This window comes from Chelonoidis abingdonii, chromosome 2, assembly GCF_003597395.2.
Source record: "Chelonoidis abingdonii isolate Lonesome George chromosome 2, CheloAbing_2.0, whole genome shotgun sequence".
NCBI lineage: Eukaryota > Metazoa > Chordata > Testudines > Testudinidae > Chelonoidis > Chelonoidis abingdonii.
In genome coordinates this window covers 129,332,061-129,348,285 of record NC_133770.1, presented here as the reverse complement: position 1 = coordinate 129,348,285, position 16,225 = coordinate 129,332,061, and positions in this window count along the sequence as shown.

Genomic DNA, 16,225 nt, shown 5'->3' with positions numbered 1-16,225 from the left:
TATGTGCATGGATGGCCATAGTTTCTTCTTTCTGGGAGAATCCAGGAGGATGTTCTGTGTGCCCTGATACAGCTGTTAAGCGACTGAGTGGATATGTGTGCGACTGAATACACTGAAAAATTGTCCCAATAACTGTCTATCCATCCAGTGATCAATTTTATGTAAGTGTTTTCCTTGTTGCAGGTAGGCAGAGGTGGTTAAGAAATGAGGGACTGTCATTACCTGTCATAGGCCCAGGACAACAATGTGATATGCAGCTGCCTCGGTGGTGCATGGCAGTTGTGTAACAGCCACACAGCAATAGCGCACAACAGTTTTAGAACTGGAAGTAAAGAGAATACACTATCCAGTTGGAAATTCAGGGGAAATTTGGAAAGGCAATTGTTAATTTCCTTATCTGTTATAGTCCTTATCTTCATCTCAGGACCAATGTGGACACAAGAACAAATGGATATAAACTGGCTATCAGGAAGTTTAGACTTGAAATTAGATGAAGGTTTCTACCCATCAGAGGAGTGAAGTTCTGGAACAGCCTTCCAAGGGGGCAAAAGACATATCTGGCTTCAAGACTAAGCTTGATAAGTTTATGGAAGGGATGGTATAATGGAATAGCCTAATTTTGGCAATTAATTCGTCTTTGACTACTAGCAGTAAATATGCCCAATGGTCTGTGATGGGGTGTTAGATGGGATGGGATCTGAGTTACTACAGAGAATTCTTTCCTGGGTGTCTGGCTGGTGAGTCTTGCCCACATGCTCAGGGTTTAGCTGATCGCCATATTTGGGGTCAGGAAGGAATTTTCCTCCAAGGCAGATTGGCAGAAGCCCTGGGGGGTTTTCACCTTCCTCTGCAGCGTGGGGCACAGGTCACTTGCTGGAAGGTTCACTGCACCTTGAAGTCTTTAAATCATGATTTGAGGACTTCAGTGGCTCAGACACAGGTTTGATACAGGAAGGAGTACGTGAGATTCTGTGGCCTGCATTGTGCAGAAGGTCAGACTAGATGATCATAATGGTCTCTTCTGACCTTAAAGTCTATGCTTCTATGATTCTATAAATGGGACTAAAATACAGGCACTGGAGGAGAGTTGTTGGAGAGCAGGACAAACTTTGGCTATCACTACACAGAGAATTGTAACCAATCTCTCTGATGGCCAGGTCCACCCAGCCCTTATGAAAGTGGTGGGACCCTATCTCCCTTGTACCCCTCCATGGGCATGGGGAAACAGGGAATCAATGAGAGTCCAAAGACCAGTTTGGACAGGTAACAGTATACTCTTTAGCCTTCTGGTACCTTTAGACATCCCTCATTTACAGCGAGCCAGGATGGTGACCTCCTTGCCAGTATGGAGGAAGGGTCATGTTATTAAAATAGAAGGTGTTGCATACGCTGAGGTCACTGGGAGAGCATTGTATCCTAGTGAATTGTACCTGCTCTGACAAGTAAATTCTGGGTACGTGCCCATATAGTGTTCTAACGAATCTGTCTAGGTGGCCATTACAGAGAAACTGGTGCACACGGAGCTGGTCCAGATGAATGGTGCCTAGTAGTGTGTGACTGCCCAGAACCACTCCACTGAGCTAAATGGAAAGCCCTGCCCCTTGAGACATTCATCTGTGTGCATGACGGTCCCCTGAAGGTCAACCCTGACTGTTGACAGGACGTGACTCCACCGTACTCCACCAATAATGGGTAACCTAACATGGGATCCGGAATGGTACTACGGCAGTAAGTATCTAAAGGAGGGTCTACAGGCCCTGCAGGCAAAGATCAAGGAGTTGGTGGCCAAGGCCCAGAGGGGGGAGGGATAGCTCAATGGTTTGAGCATTGGCCTGCTAAACCCACAGTTGTGAGTTCAGTCCTTGAGGGGGCCACTTACAGATCTGGGGCAAAAATTGGTCCTGCTAGTGAAGGCAGGGGGCTGGACTCAATGACCTTTCAAGGTCCCTTCCAGTTCTAGGAGATTGGTATATCTCCTATTATTATAGGCATATTGGGGAAGGCCATCTGAGGTACACACAAAGAGGGGAAACCATGGACCAAAGCAATGTGACGCACTCAAAGGCAAGGAACCAGGCAGTGGAGGTTAAAGCCATCTCAAGTGATAAGGTCCCCCAGGGATGGATCTGGGTGCTATTTTGTCAAGTTATGTGGGGAGTGTCTATCCTAACATTCCTGATGGTACTGGTGCTTTACCAGCAACTCTACAGTAGACTGGGTACATTAAAATTGATATATTTGACCTGGCGGGTTAGGAAACCCTAGGATCAAGAGGAGGGATGGAAGCAGGGGTGAAAGTAACTTACAGGACTTACCCGTACTGCCGGAGTCTTGAGGGTTGTGTGGCTTCATCCAGCAGAGGTGTGGCTTCAACCAGAAGAGGCGGGGCCTCCGAGCCCTTTAAATCCCATCTCCAGTGTAGCTGCCAGAGCTGTGGGGTGGGGCGGGGGGATTTAAAGGGTTCTGGGCTCCCCACAGCTGCGGGAGCTCTGAGCCCTTTAAATCCCGGCCCCAGTGTGGCTGCCCGAGCTGCTGTGGGGAATTGGCCCCAGCACGGCTGCCGGAGCTGCGAGGGGGAATTTAAAGGTCTCTTGGCTTCCCACAGCTGCGGGAGCTCTGAGTCCTTTAAATCCCGGCACCAGAGTGAGTGCCGGAGGTGCGGGGGGTGGGGGGATTTAAAGGGCTCTGGGCTCCCCGCAGCTGTGGGAGCTCTGAGCCCTTTGAATCCCAGCCCCAACCTGGCTGCCGGAGCTGCGGGGGGGAATTTAAAGGGCTCTGGGCTCCAGCCCAGAGCCCTTTAAATCCCTGCCGCGGAAGCCGGTGCGGTCAGCACAGCGTACTGGCTCTTGCCAGTACGCTGTACCAGACCGGACCGGCTTACTTTCACCTCTGGACTGAAGGGTTAAAATCCATGTGCATTTTATATAACAACCTGGTATATGGATTGTGCTGGCTCTGTTCCAGACTCAATGTCCAGAGTATGGTCAAGAGACCAGAGGCCTAGCAAATAGTGATCAGCTAAGAGAAAGCTGGGGTAAACAGAAAGCCTTGCTTGCTAAGATATGCTTGGTCAGTAGAAATGCCAGATGTTGAATCAATAACTGAATAATTATGTTTCATCCAATGTTTCAAATTGAACAAAGAATCCCTATTCCTATTGTGTTAGTCTCTTCTGTAGAGAGACGTTCTTCCCACAGACCCAACCTTGAGTTTATGGAAAGTTGGCACATGTCAGTATAAGATATGGCATCCTTCCACCTCCCTTCCAAGGGACCAATGCCTGCCTTAAGACACACAGAAGACAATCTTTATTGCCATACACTTTCACTGTTTCTTTGCTTTAACCCCTAGGAATGTACCTGTTGGACAATCAAAGGAGTTGCTCCATTCCTATGGACCTCATATCAGAATTCAACATATATCTTTTATACTAATAACATTTTATCAAAGTATTAATTAAATGTTAACTTGCTAACTTGAGACCATGGGCAGAGACATTATGTAACCTGTTAACTATTGTCTAATGTGCTATCTTGTTTTGCTACAAAACCTATCCTGGGGTATGGAACTGCCTATCCCCACTTTCCCCCACCCATGGAAAATCTATATATTCTATTGTAATCAATTGATTGACAGTGTCTCTAAGCTTAATAAACAAGGTGACACTCCACCAGCACTGTGTGTAATAAATTCCTATCTTGAGCTCTACACGGTGTGGATTTATGTCCTTCACTTGTAATTGAAAATGTAACAGTTTGTCACATTCTGGGATGCAGTTCAGACCAGTGAGAGGTTGTGTCACCACTTGTGTTTTAACCTCAGTGCCCTAAAAGCTTCTGCCATTTGTGGTTCCTTAGTTGGGGCATATATATAGGCAGCAATGAGCACAGACTTTGTAGGCTGTACGGCTCTGATTCAACCACTTTGAATCCAACAGTCTGCCAGCAGTTATCAGACATACTTTTGTTTTTAATAGACTTGGCTAGTGTTAGCAGGTGACCCCAACACACTCATAGTCCCTAACTTCTCCGGACCCATGTGCTCTGATATGTCCAGTGCTGTACTGCAACATTCAGAGGAATAATAAAATGTGTTTACTCATTTAAGGAGACAAAACATACCAGTTTGCCACATTAACTGGACTTGACATTTGTTTTAGTACTGTAGGTTTAGGTTAATAATAAAACAATCTATTAACAAAATAAGATAGGATTTTAAGTGAGTTCAAATGTAAGAGATAAAGTTACAAATCTAACAAGCAAATAATAGTGAAAATATGCCTCTAAAAGTCTAAAATTTAATCTAGCAAATTTAGTGCAAGGCTTTGTACAAAATAGCCTCTCTCACCCACAGTCTTCCAGCAAGATGATGACTGACCTTCTCCTCAATCAGGATCTCTTCCAGATGCCCAAAGGTGCTGGTGCCTTTGTCGTCTTAGGTGAAAGGTTCTTTTCCGCTTTCTTTATAGTCCATTGAACCTTTGAAGTGGATTCTTCTGCAGGATACCCTGTGACACCAGTAAACCTTGTATACAGCATTGGCAAGTGCTAGCACATCAGCTGAGCACTGACAAATTCATAGCCTGAAATCAGACCAGCTCACCTGTATATTGTTATTATTCCAAGATAGGTATTAGACTTGTAAAAATGTGTTTAGACTCTATAAAATGCTTGTAAGTTGCTGCTTGCATTAATCTTTCTTGTAATGTCTGTGTTCCATGCTATAAGGTAATATGTAAGTTTTGCTTTATAACTGTAAAAATGCCTGCTCTGAACTTGTGTAACCAGGCAGGAAGAGTGGTTCCCCTACCCATCAAGAAGGACTGTCAAAACTACAGTGGTGCACCCATAGGGACACACATCTCAAAGAACCATTGTTACTGCACAAAGTGAGTCACTTCTTGTCTAGTAAAGTTGCACTCAGAACAGGGGAGGAATTTTGAGTCAGAGGCTGTGCAAACGGTATGGTATAGTCAAAAGCTGAAAAACACTATCATCTGCAAGACAATCTTCAGTCCAAGAAATTTAATCGGACAATGAATGACATGTGAAGTCACTCCTGCCTGAAAAGAAGTGAGCCTGGCAGGAACATCTCCCTGAGTTGGTGCTGGCATACAACAGCCATGTCCATTCATCAGTGAGTTATGCCACTTTTTATCTCTTGTTTGGGAGAAATCCCAGATTGTCATTAGATATCCTGGAGAGAGAGGGCCACGAGGAGGATAAGGTGACCAATTTGGACAACTGGGTCAAAGGTTACCATGAAAAGCTGAAGACAGCCTGTGAAGTTGCTCTACAGCTCTAGACACAGCCCAAAGTAGGAAGAAGACTTATGATCACAAGTTCAGTAGGGCTCTCATCAGACCTGGTGACTGTGTACTAGTTCATAACCATAGACACCAGGGATGTAATAAAATTCAGGACAAGTGGGAGTCAAATCTGCACATTGTAGTTGTTCAGTACAATCCCTAGCTTCCAATTTATACTATTCGGCCTGGACAAGGAGTTCCTGAGAGAGCAGTATATAGGGACCAGCTAAAACATTGTACTTTTAATCCAGTCAGGGACCATAGAATGCACAGAAGCGCATGCCTGGGAGAGACTGAAACCAGTGGGGTATGATTCTAATCCCACAAACTGAGTAGTGAGGAGAACAGGATGTGGCAAACCCAAACCCTGATGAAAATGGTCAGATCCCTCAAATTGACCTGGTGTTACCCCATGACAGGGGAACAGAACCACCAGCATTAAGAAGGTACAAGAGAACTGATCAGTGTGTACCACCTGTTAATTTTAGAGATGATTATGTTATTGGTTCTAAGTATTGCTTAAATTAATCTTACAATGTATAGTATAAAGAAGAGAAAATAGAATATTAGATAGATGTTCTTTTGTTAATTGTTAATGCTTTTCATATATAATATGATCCTTGTAAGTGTTATTGTTAATATAGGACCTGGAAGTGCTGGTATGAACATTCTAGTGGGGGAAGAATTTTAGCAAGAGGGAATGTCAGTGGGCTATTGGACTCTTACCGAAACTTGGTGGGGTTTTTTGGTTGGTGCTCTCCTTATACCAGGAGAAAGAGGAAGGGCTGAAGAGGAGTTAGGATCCTGAGACTGGCACATCTCCATGGCCAATTGAGAGAGGCCAGCACTTCAAGTCAGCCAGATTCACTGGGGAGGCAGGCCACTGAGGGAGTTGTCAAGGTTCCATCCCCACTCTGAACTCTGGAGTACACATGTGGGGACCCACATGAAAGACCCTCTAAACTTATTTCTACCAGCTTAAGTTAAAACTTCCCCAAGACACAAATCCTTTCCTTGTCCTAGGACGGTATTGCTGCTACCACTAAGTGATTTAGACAAAAATTCAGAAAAAAAGGCCACTTGGGGAATATTTTGGGGAAACAGGGACTCCAAGCCCCTTCGCCCCTTTTCCTGGGGAAGCTTGAGAATAATATACAATGTGAACACAGACCAAACCCCTTTGTTTTTAGGACACTGAAAATCAATCAGGTTCTTAAAAGAATTTTATTTTAAAAAAACGTAAAAGAATCACACCTGCAAAATCAGGACAGAAGGTAACTTTACAGAGTAAATAAAAAGATTTAAAACGCAGAAGATTCCCCTCTGACTCTGCTTTCTAGTTACAAAACAGGAATAAAATTACCTCTTAGCATAAGGAAAATTAACAAGCTAAAACAAAAGATAATCTAATGCATTTCCTTGCCTTATTTACACTTTTTGTAATCTTAGATGCTCATTTCAGGTATGTTTCCAGGAGATGTTTTTCCTGCCTGGACCCTCTCTCCATCCAGAGAAGGAACAAACAAAGAGAGCACAAACAAAACCTCCCTCCACCCCTCCCAGATTTGTAAGTATCTTCTTTCTCCCATTGGTTCTTCTGGTCAGGTACCAACTAGGTTAATTGAACTGATTAACCCCTTACAGGTAAGGCAATTCAGTACAGCTGCCCTGTGTATATTTATAACAGGAGTCAAAAGCCCAGGGCCTGTCCTCCATGAGCTGGGGCTGCCAGAGCATAGTAAGGCAGACCCAGGGAGAGTACAGCAGCTGGAGCTGAACTGGGGAGAGGGAAGTTAGAGCAGCAGCTCAGAGTTAGAGGAGGTAAAGATGAGCTGAAGGCAGAGCAGCTTCCCAGAGCTGGAGGAGTCAGAGTAGCAGAGACCAGCTACGCTTATGGTGAGCTAGGGCTGAGCTAAAGTGGGGAGCTTTGGGGTCAGATGCTTGCCATGCCACAATTAATACTTGAGCTGAGCACAGTGAGCAGCTGGGGAGAGCAAACTAGAGAGGCAGAGAGGACCCATGGAAGGAGATGATGCTGGACAAGAAAACCTTGAAAGCTGGATTTGGCTTTTGTCTTATGATGGCCCACTTAATTTTTGATAGACCTCCTGGATGGACGAGGGGTCGGGTGGGGGATGACGATTCCTGTGCATGGGTTCACAAGTTCAGAGCAAATATTTTCAAAGTTATAAAGCAAAATTTACATATTTCCTTACAGCATGTAATACAAATATTACAAGTGAGATTAATGCATGCAGCAACTTACTACCATTTCATAGAGTCAAAACACTAAATACACTCTTCTAAGACTAATAGCCATTTTGAACAAAACTAACATACAGGTGAGCTGGTTTGGTTTCCAGCTATGTCAGTTCGTAGCTAATGCCTATGGCCTTGGCCAGAGCTGGCACTTAGTTTACCAGCATCAGAAAGAAGTAATGTGCTTACTCTGCAGAAAGGGAGATTTAGGTTAGATATTAGGGAAAACTTTTGAACTATAAAGATAGTTAAGTATTGGAATAGGTTTGTGGAATTCCCATCACTGGACATTTTTAAGAAGAGGTTAGACAAACTTGTGTCAGGAATGGTTTACTTGGTCCTATCACAGTGTATGAGGGTTGGACTAAATTACTTCTCTCTGCTCCTTCCAGCCCTATATTTCTGAGTCAGTTTAGTTTACAAGATAAGTAGAGCTCCTTCCAAACTATAGTCTATAATTTGGGTTTTATTATTCTTAAAACAACAAATCATTACTCTGTGAGACTGAGAACACTGATACAATTTAACTATCATCTAGTGCAGTGTTTCCCAAACTTGGGACGCCGCTTGTGTAGGGAAAGCCCCTGGTGGGCTGGGCCGGTTTGTTTACCTGCCGCATTCACAGGTCCGGCCGACCGCAGCTCCCGCTCGCTGCAGTTCACCGCTCCAGGCCAATGGGAGCTGCTGGAAGCAGCGTGGGCCAAGGAACATACTGGCTGCCACTTCCAGCAGCTCACAGTGGAAGCCGCAATCAGCCAGACCTGCAGACGCGGCAGGTATATAAACCGGCCCGGCCCACCAGGGGCTTTCCCTACACAAGCAGCGTCCCAAGTTTGGGAAACACTGGTCTAGTGCATAGGTGCCGACTTTCAGCTTCCCCCAGGTGTGCTCCACTGCTCCATCCTGAAGCACTTCCCTCAGCACTCCATGTCTTCCTCCAAGGCCCCACCCCCACTCCACCCAACCCCTCCCTGCCCCTGCTCCTTCCGCTCTGCCTAGCTGCTGCTGAACAGCTAATCGGTTGTGGGCAGGAGGTGCTGGGGGGAGGGAGAGGAGCTGATCAGTGGGGCCCGCCAAACAGTTGATCTTCGGGTGGCGGATTGATGTAAGCACAAAGGAGCACCCACAGAATCGGTGCCTATGATCTAGTGATTGCTCCACCATAATATCTGTATACCCCATGCCAAGATGCACAAAAAGAGTTAGACATTTTGGCACTCAGCATTGCAATGCCAAACTTTTAGGCACCTAGAAAATCACAGGAACAACACTGTGATCCAAAAAGCCTGCGTTAGGAGCTTAGGTTCCCTATACAAGGAATGGGAGAGATTGGTGCCCAATAATGCAATCCACAAAAGCTAGCATACTAGATGGGGTGCGAACTAAGCTGTCCAATGGGAGATGCCAACAAGCGAAGTGTGTCCTAACCTCTGTTCCTCTTTTGGAGATAGGCATCTAAGTCCAGGCTGCAGGGAGACATCTACCTCTGCTACTGATCCACAACCTGGAACCCTTCTTATGAACCTAGGCAGCTTAGGCACTTAATTTCTTACAAACTTAAGTTAGGTACCTGGCTCACTCCACACAAACAGCTGAAGGAGGAATCACTGCCTGCCTTATGACTTTCAGCCCAGAGGTTAGTGCACTCCCATGCTCCAATGCTGGAATAATTGTTGCTAGAGTGAACATCTTGAATTTGAGCTTTGACAAACTTGTTGAGTGCTCTGAGATCTAATTCGTCAGATGAATGTAGTGGAAATTTCCAGGGGCAGGTATATATATGCTAGCAAGCAAGCTAGAGATAACGAGGTTAGTTCAATTAGGGAGGATGAGGCCCTGTTCTAGCAGTTGAGGTGGTGAAAAACAAGGAGGAGCGACTGTCTGTAGTTGGCAGCCATTAACAGTCTTTCGCAGCACCTGACTGATGGGTCAAATTGTGCAGAGAATTGAAGCTCAGTCAGTTTCTCTTGAAGTCTGGTCCTGAAGTTTTTTTGCTGCTAGGATGGCCACCTTAAGGTCGCTATAAGTGTGGCCAGGAGGTGGAAGTGCTCTCCTACAGGTTTGTATATGCCATTCCTAATATCTGATTTGTGCCATTTATCCTCTTCGAGAGACTGCCCTGCCCCCCACAACATGACAGTTCTGTGGCGATCTGGAAGCCTACTTTCGCTGTCTACGACTCCAAAATACTTCAGGACAACACGAACAGGGCACTGATACACAGGTACCCTCCACACAACAGCCACAGAAAAGACTCACAATGGACTCCTCGGAGGTCGAAATGACAGTCGGACCTATACATTGAAGGCCCGCTGACGTGCACAGGCAGAGATCTGGAAAAACACAGCTCTGCCTCATAACCCTAAGTCGTGCAGAAACGCCATGCCACCCACACCTCAGAACCACCCTGACATTAATCATCAAAGAGGCTTGATAAAGGAGGTGCTGTTGTCATCATGAACAGGTCTGACTACCAAAAGGAGGCTGTCCTCCAATACCAATTCTACAGGCACTTCCCTCAGATCCCACTGAGGAATACACTCAAGAAACTGCACCATCTACTCAGGACACTCCCTACCAAACTGGAACAAATCAACATACCCTTAGAGCCCGACTCAGCTTATCTCTATACTACCCAAGATCCACAAACCAACGAATCTGGGATCCCCATCATCTCAGGCATTGGCACTCTCACTGGAAGGACTGTCTGGAATGGGACTTTCTATCTCAGACCCTATGCCACCAGCACTCCCAGCTATCTCCGTGACACCACGATCATTCCTGGAGGCACAAAATGCATCATTGGGTCACTCCAGAAACCATCGCTAGCCACCATGGATTAGAGACTGCTTTCCCACACATAACACCCACACACAGATGGAAGTACAAGCTGTCAGGAAACAGTATCCTTGATTGCTGCACAGCACCTGGCTGCTGAGCTCCTGTGCCTTTCATACTCACCAACACAAAAAAGTTGTCAAATTGATGACAGAATCTATCTCCAATCAGTGCGCACTGCTATGGGCAGCCCGCATGGCCCAACAAAGTGCGAATAGTTAGGGCTGACCGGACACGCTTCTCAGCTCCGTCCACTCCGACCTTCTCTACCTACGCCGCACATGTGACATCTGTCATCTCTGGACCGCTGAATGAGACTCTGGAAAAATTCCACCACAGATTTCAACAGCTCCACCTACCATGCAAACCTCAGCCCTGGAACCATCTACATGGAAAGCCACTTTCTAGACCACCACGGTGGCAATACGTATCGGTCAACCACAAACCCTATATGACAAATCCTACCGACGCTGATGCCTACCCGTTCGAATGCTCCGACTTGCATCCCGGGCCACCACACGTAGCCATTGTCACAGGCCTAAGACCTGAGGGGGGGGTTAACTAACCGTCATCTGCTCTACCCCTACAGACAGAGACCAACTACCTAAAATTTCCACCAAGCATTCTCGAACTTAATACGCGCAACGGAGAGAAATAAGCGGAAACAGATCAACAGAGCCCAGACGTTGTACCCACAAGCTCCTACTGCAAAGACAAGCCCAGAAAAACCACCAGAATGTCACTGGCCATCACATTTACACCGCCCCAGCTAAACCCCTTCCAACGCTCATCAGGGATCTACACCTATCTGGACAGTCCCACACTTTCACAGGCCTTGGGTGGCAGGCGCAATCCTGCCCACAGACACATCCTGGCAACCTGAAAACGTCATCTCACCAGCACTGCACACGACCCACATAGTAGCTCTACCTCAGGAACCAATCCATGCAACAAACCCCGATGCGAACGCTTGCCCACATATCTCCCTGGCCGAACCATCACAGGACACTTACCCGTCAGCCACCTCACCGGCTCCATTCACCTGCAACGTCCACCTGTAGATATAGCGCCATCATAGGCAGCATGCCCCTTTGCTAATCGTACTCGGCCAACTGGCGTCTCTAACGGAAGAGGATAAGTTGACACAAATCAGGAATATTCGGAAGGCAAGTACAAACACTGGTAGCGAGGCCTATCAACCTCCCTAGGCCACCTATACGGCAGACTAGAGTGGCCATCCTGCAGCAAACACTTCAGGACCGAACCAAAGGCGAATCTGATGAGCTTCCATTCACTCTGCAAATTGACACCATTCAGCGCAGGGTTGAAAAGACTGGTGCATGGCTTGCCAGCTTACAAACATTTCTCCTCTGGTTTTCACACTCAATGCTGCTAGAACGGCCTCATCGCGCCCTAATTGAATAACCCGTTACTCTAGCTTGTCTGTGCGGGCATTATATCAACCTGCCCTGGAAATTTCTCACTACAGCAGCGTGACGAAGTGGGTATCACAACGTAAAGCGCATGATCCAAAACGTCTGTTAGTCTATAAGGTGCCACAGGATTCTCTGCTGCTTTTACAGATTCAGACTAACACGGCTACCCCTCTGATACTTGAGATCTAATATTGGTCTCGAACCTCCCTTCCTCTTGGGTATTAGGAAATAATGACAGTAAAACCCTTTTGCCTCATAGATGTTGAGGTACTGGTTCTATGGCTTCTAACTGGAGGAAACAATTTCTCTCTTGTCATAACAAACTCTTGTGAGAAAGGTCCCTGAAGAGGGACAGGGAAGGGGTTGTGGAGGGGGTAGGGAGGTAAAATCGATGGAGTACCCATTGTGAACCATCTCCAAGAGCTATTGGTATGATGTTATGCATTACCAGATGCTGCAGACCATTGCCAGATGGTGGCCAAATGGGTAGAGAGTGGTGGTCTACCAACGTCTTGACCAACACATCAAAATTGGTGCTTAGAAGTGGATGGCTGGCATGGAAGACTGGGCCAGATGGTTTATGCCTAGTGAACTTAGTTTTCTTCCTCTGAGGCTCGTAGTAGCACTGAGTTGGGTAGTGGGAGGTACGTGGTTTTTGCTGGGGCTGCAGACTACATTCTCTCCTCTGTCCTGGTGTGTAAATGCCCAGCAACTGGAGCGTAGCCCTAATATCTTTTAGAGCATGAAGAGAGGTGTCTTTCTTCTCTGCAAAGAGCTTGGTGTCTTCAAGGGGAAAGTCTTTGGCAGTCTATTGGATCGCCTTAAGGAAGCCCGACAGATGTAGCCATGCCATATGCCACATAACCACCACTGTGGAGATGGACCTGGCCATTGTGTCGGCTGTGTTGAAGGTAGATTGTAGCGTTGTCTTGGCCACTAACTGTCCCTCTTGAATGATGGCTTTGAATTGGTCGCAGTGTGTCTCAGGTAGCTGATCAATAAAATTGTTCAATTTGAAATAGTTTACATAGTCGTATTTTGCCTTTAGGGCTTGGTAACTGGCAATTTGAAACTGTAGCATGGCTGAGGAGTAAGCTTTCCTCCCAGAGGTCCAAACTCTTGCAATCCCTGTCGTAGGGAGTGGACCTCATTTGGTATTGGTAGCCATAAGAATTGACAGTGTCCACCACAATGGAATTGGGTGGAGGGTGCGAAAAGAGGAATTCTGTCTGTCTTGCTGGAACATAATATTTTTGTCAGCCCACTTGCAGGTAGGCACCACCGATGCTGGAGTCTGCCACATGGTTTTTGTGGGGTCCAGAAGAGCCTCATTAATAGGGAGGCTATTTTTGAGGATGAGGAGAAGTGGAGTATATCGAAGAGCTTGTAACAGGTGTCCTTGATTTCTTCTAATGGTACCTGAGAGTGTTTGTGTGACAGGGTGGGACTCATCACTGCGGTGCTCCCTGCTGGATGTCCCAGGGATCAGCTCTGCTAGCCAGTGCGCTCTCTTCTGGTGGCATTTCGTTGCTGAAAATTCTGCTCCAGGGACCCATGTCACTCCCAGGACTGCGGAGTTCTCTTCATGACACAGCTCTCCGGCTGTGCCACACTCTGTGCTTCCCCCTTCAGGGAGAATGTCCCTTAGTTCAGCCACTTCCTCAGTGGCGAGTGGGGGCAGGAGGTGGATGACCCAGGACCGCCCACTACTCAGGCTCCCAGCCCAGGGACCCTGTAGGTGGCCACTGCTTACGGCGTCCCTCCAACTCCTCAGTAGATTTCTCTGGGCCACTTCCCCATGGCCCGAGCACTGTCTTTGCCCTTGCCTCAGGGCCTCAGCCTGCAGATCCCTGCAGGCTGCCAGGAGTTGCCTTTGGATCCGCAGGTCTCTGCCTGCAGCACTGCTCTGTCCAGGGTGCTTGATGCCTTCAGCCTGCAAGGCAGCCAGTCCATCTCCCTCCTCAAGCTCCAGGAAGTGGCTGAAGCTGCTCTGTTCTGCAGCCCTTCTTATATGGGCCAGCCCTTATTGGCTGCTAATCACAGCCCCTCTCTGATTGGCTGCTTCCTGCGTAGCCTCCCAAGGGCTCTATTAACCCCTTAAAGCCCATGTGGGGCAGGTGCCCCATCACACACCCTCCCCCTTTAGACCGACTGTCGCAGGGGGGTTACCTCCCCTGCTTCCCCTGCAGTTGTGCTTGCAGGGTGTCCGTCTCTTATCTCAGGTTCTCCACTAGCAGGAGCAAGTTGTCATTTTCCTCCCTGGTATTCCTAATTTTCCCTGTCTGCGCCATCTGCACCATTTTGTGTATTTGCAAGGCTGGCTCGGTGGCTTTCAGCCTCTCCCACAGCCCTGGCCCTTGTTCTGCTGGCTCTCACAGTACCCTTCTTCCAGCGTCTGAGTTCCTAGCTCCCTTTGATTTGTCTCCATATAAGTCTCCACATTCTTCAGCTGGATTTCTAAGGGACTCTTCCTTCTCTCTTGTTTGGCCCTTTGGCCTTCTCCACTATCTTGGAGATATCTGGCATCTCTTTCTGTTCCTTTATGTTTCCCTTGCCCTTCTCCTGGCTCGGGTCCCCTTTCTCATTCCCAGTCAGAAGGTCCTGGTACTGAGAAGAAGACTCCAGTATGCCAGATATGCGGAGGTCTCTTGAGTGCCGGAACTCTGTTGTTACCGACCAATTCAGTGCCACTGGTCATGCCGAGGGGAATAGAGATCTTGCCCACACCAATTGCTCCGGTGCTGAATGGGGCATTGATGGTAGTGCCAATGGCATAGTGCATACTGGCAGCATCTTCTTAGTGGAGTGCAAACTCCTTGTCCTTTGGTGCTGTTAACTTGGTGTCTGTGCCCACTGGGTCCTTAGGCACATCAATGGCACCTGCCCCCGCAAATCTTTGTGAGCCATGGGTACTGGGCTGAGATTGTCTCAATGCCAATGAGGAAACCGAGCATGCCAGAGGTTGTTTACAGCTGTCTTGGGGCTCACTCTGGGGACTTCTCACTCTCTTTTTTGATGACTTATGAGAGGGATCAGTGGCTGATTTCTTTGGACCCACAGTCCTTGGAAGTTGAGGGCTGTGGGGAAGACTCACGTCTGCCAGGGGTCTCTCAGCATGGGTTTGGGGAGGCTTGGAGGGCCCTTTCCACAAAGATGGAGCTTCTGTCTGAACTCCTTGTCCTTGCAAGACCTGGGCCTGAGTTGCTGGCAGAGACCACACTTCTGTGAAATGTGGCCTTCCCCAAGGCAGTGTATGCATGAGGAGTGCTTCTCTGCTACAGGGATGGCCTCTTTTCAGGAGAGGCACTTCTTGAAGCCCAGTGAATCGGGCATATGCCACTGGGGGAAGGGTCTCCAATAAAAAAAAAAGGGGAAAAATAACATTATTAGAGGAGTTTACCTTTTTTTAGGACAAAAATAGAAAAAGAAGAAAACTACAACTAAAACTGGGGAGACTAACTAGCTATAGATATGTAAATGAAGGTAATGGTCATAAGAGAATACAGGTAGCTCTGTCTCTAGTCAGGGTTGGTTAAGAAAGAACTGTGCATGCTGGCTAACCTTGTGGCGAGGCATGAGGAGAGACAGCACATGTGCGGGCCTAACAGACACTGCTGCTGAAGTTCTCCGATCAGCAACACAGGGACACAAGCACATCTACAGTGGAGCACCCATAGGGACACAACTCAAAGGAGAACAATATTATACAAACCAGTGTTTTATGAGGGCTTCAGCCATTGTCCATACCATCTGGTTTCTAGCTGGAATACGTATGATGAATCAGGTAAACGTATCTGCGAGAGCCAGTATATTCTCGTACCCCTCTGAAGATCCCACACAGCGCTAGGACCTCTATTGGGAGAATCACATTGGAACATGTCAAAGGGGCTCAGGTGTGAGGAAACACATCCTTTGCTAGGGCACACCATTTGTACTGACTGATCCAAGACTGACTGCCGCAACCCATCTTGGACCAGTAATAATTTCTCCTTATCACCTCTAGAGTGATATGGTCTCCAAAATGCCCCCCATGATCATGCCTGGCCTCATAAACTTGCTGGCTTAGCAACACGCGTACCACTAACTGACACAGTTCTTTGCCATCTTGGAGATGGTATGGCACCAGGAACAGCATCTCAAGGTATAATCTAACTCATTCCCACTGTCTGATCAGCTTCTTAGACTAGGGGTATCTGACCCCAAATGTCCATTCTGACCTCATTTGGTTCATGGCTGCTGCTGAGACCCATCCAATGTCAGCTTGTCATTGCAGACTTTAGATCTCCTCCCATGAGTATTCCAAGATTATAGCACCTTCCCTGAGAGGGACTGGATCTCCTTTACTGTGTTTTGTACTGCACCCTTTACCACTTCATGCTTGGGC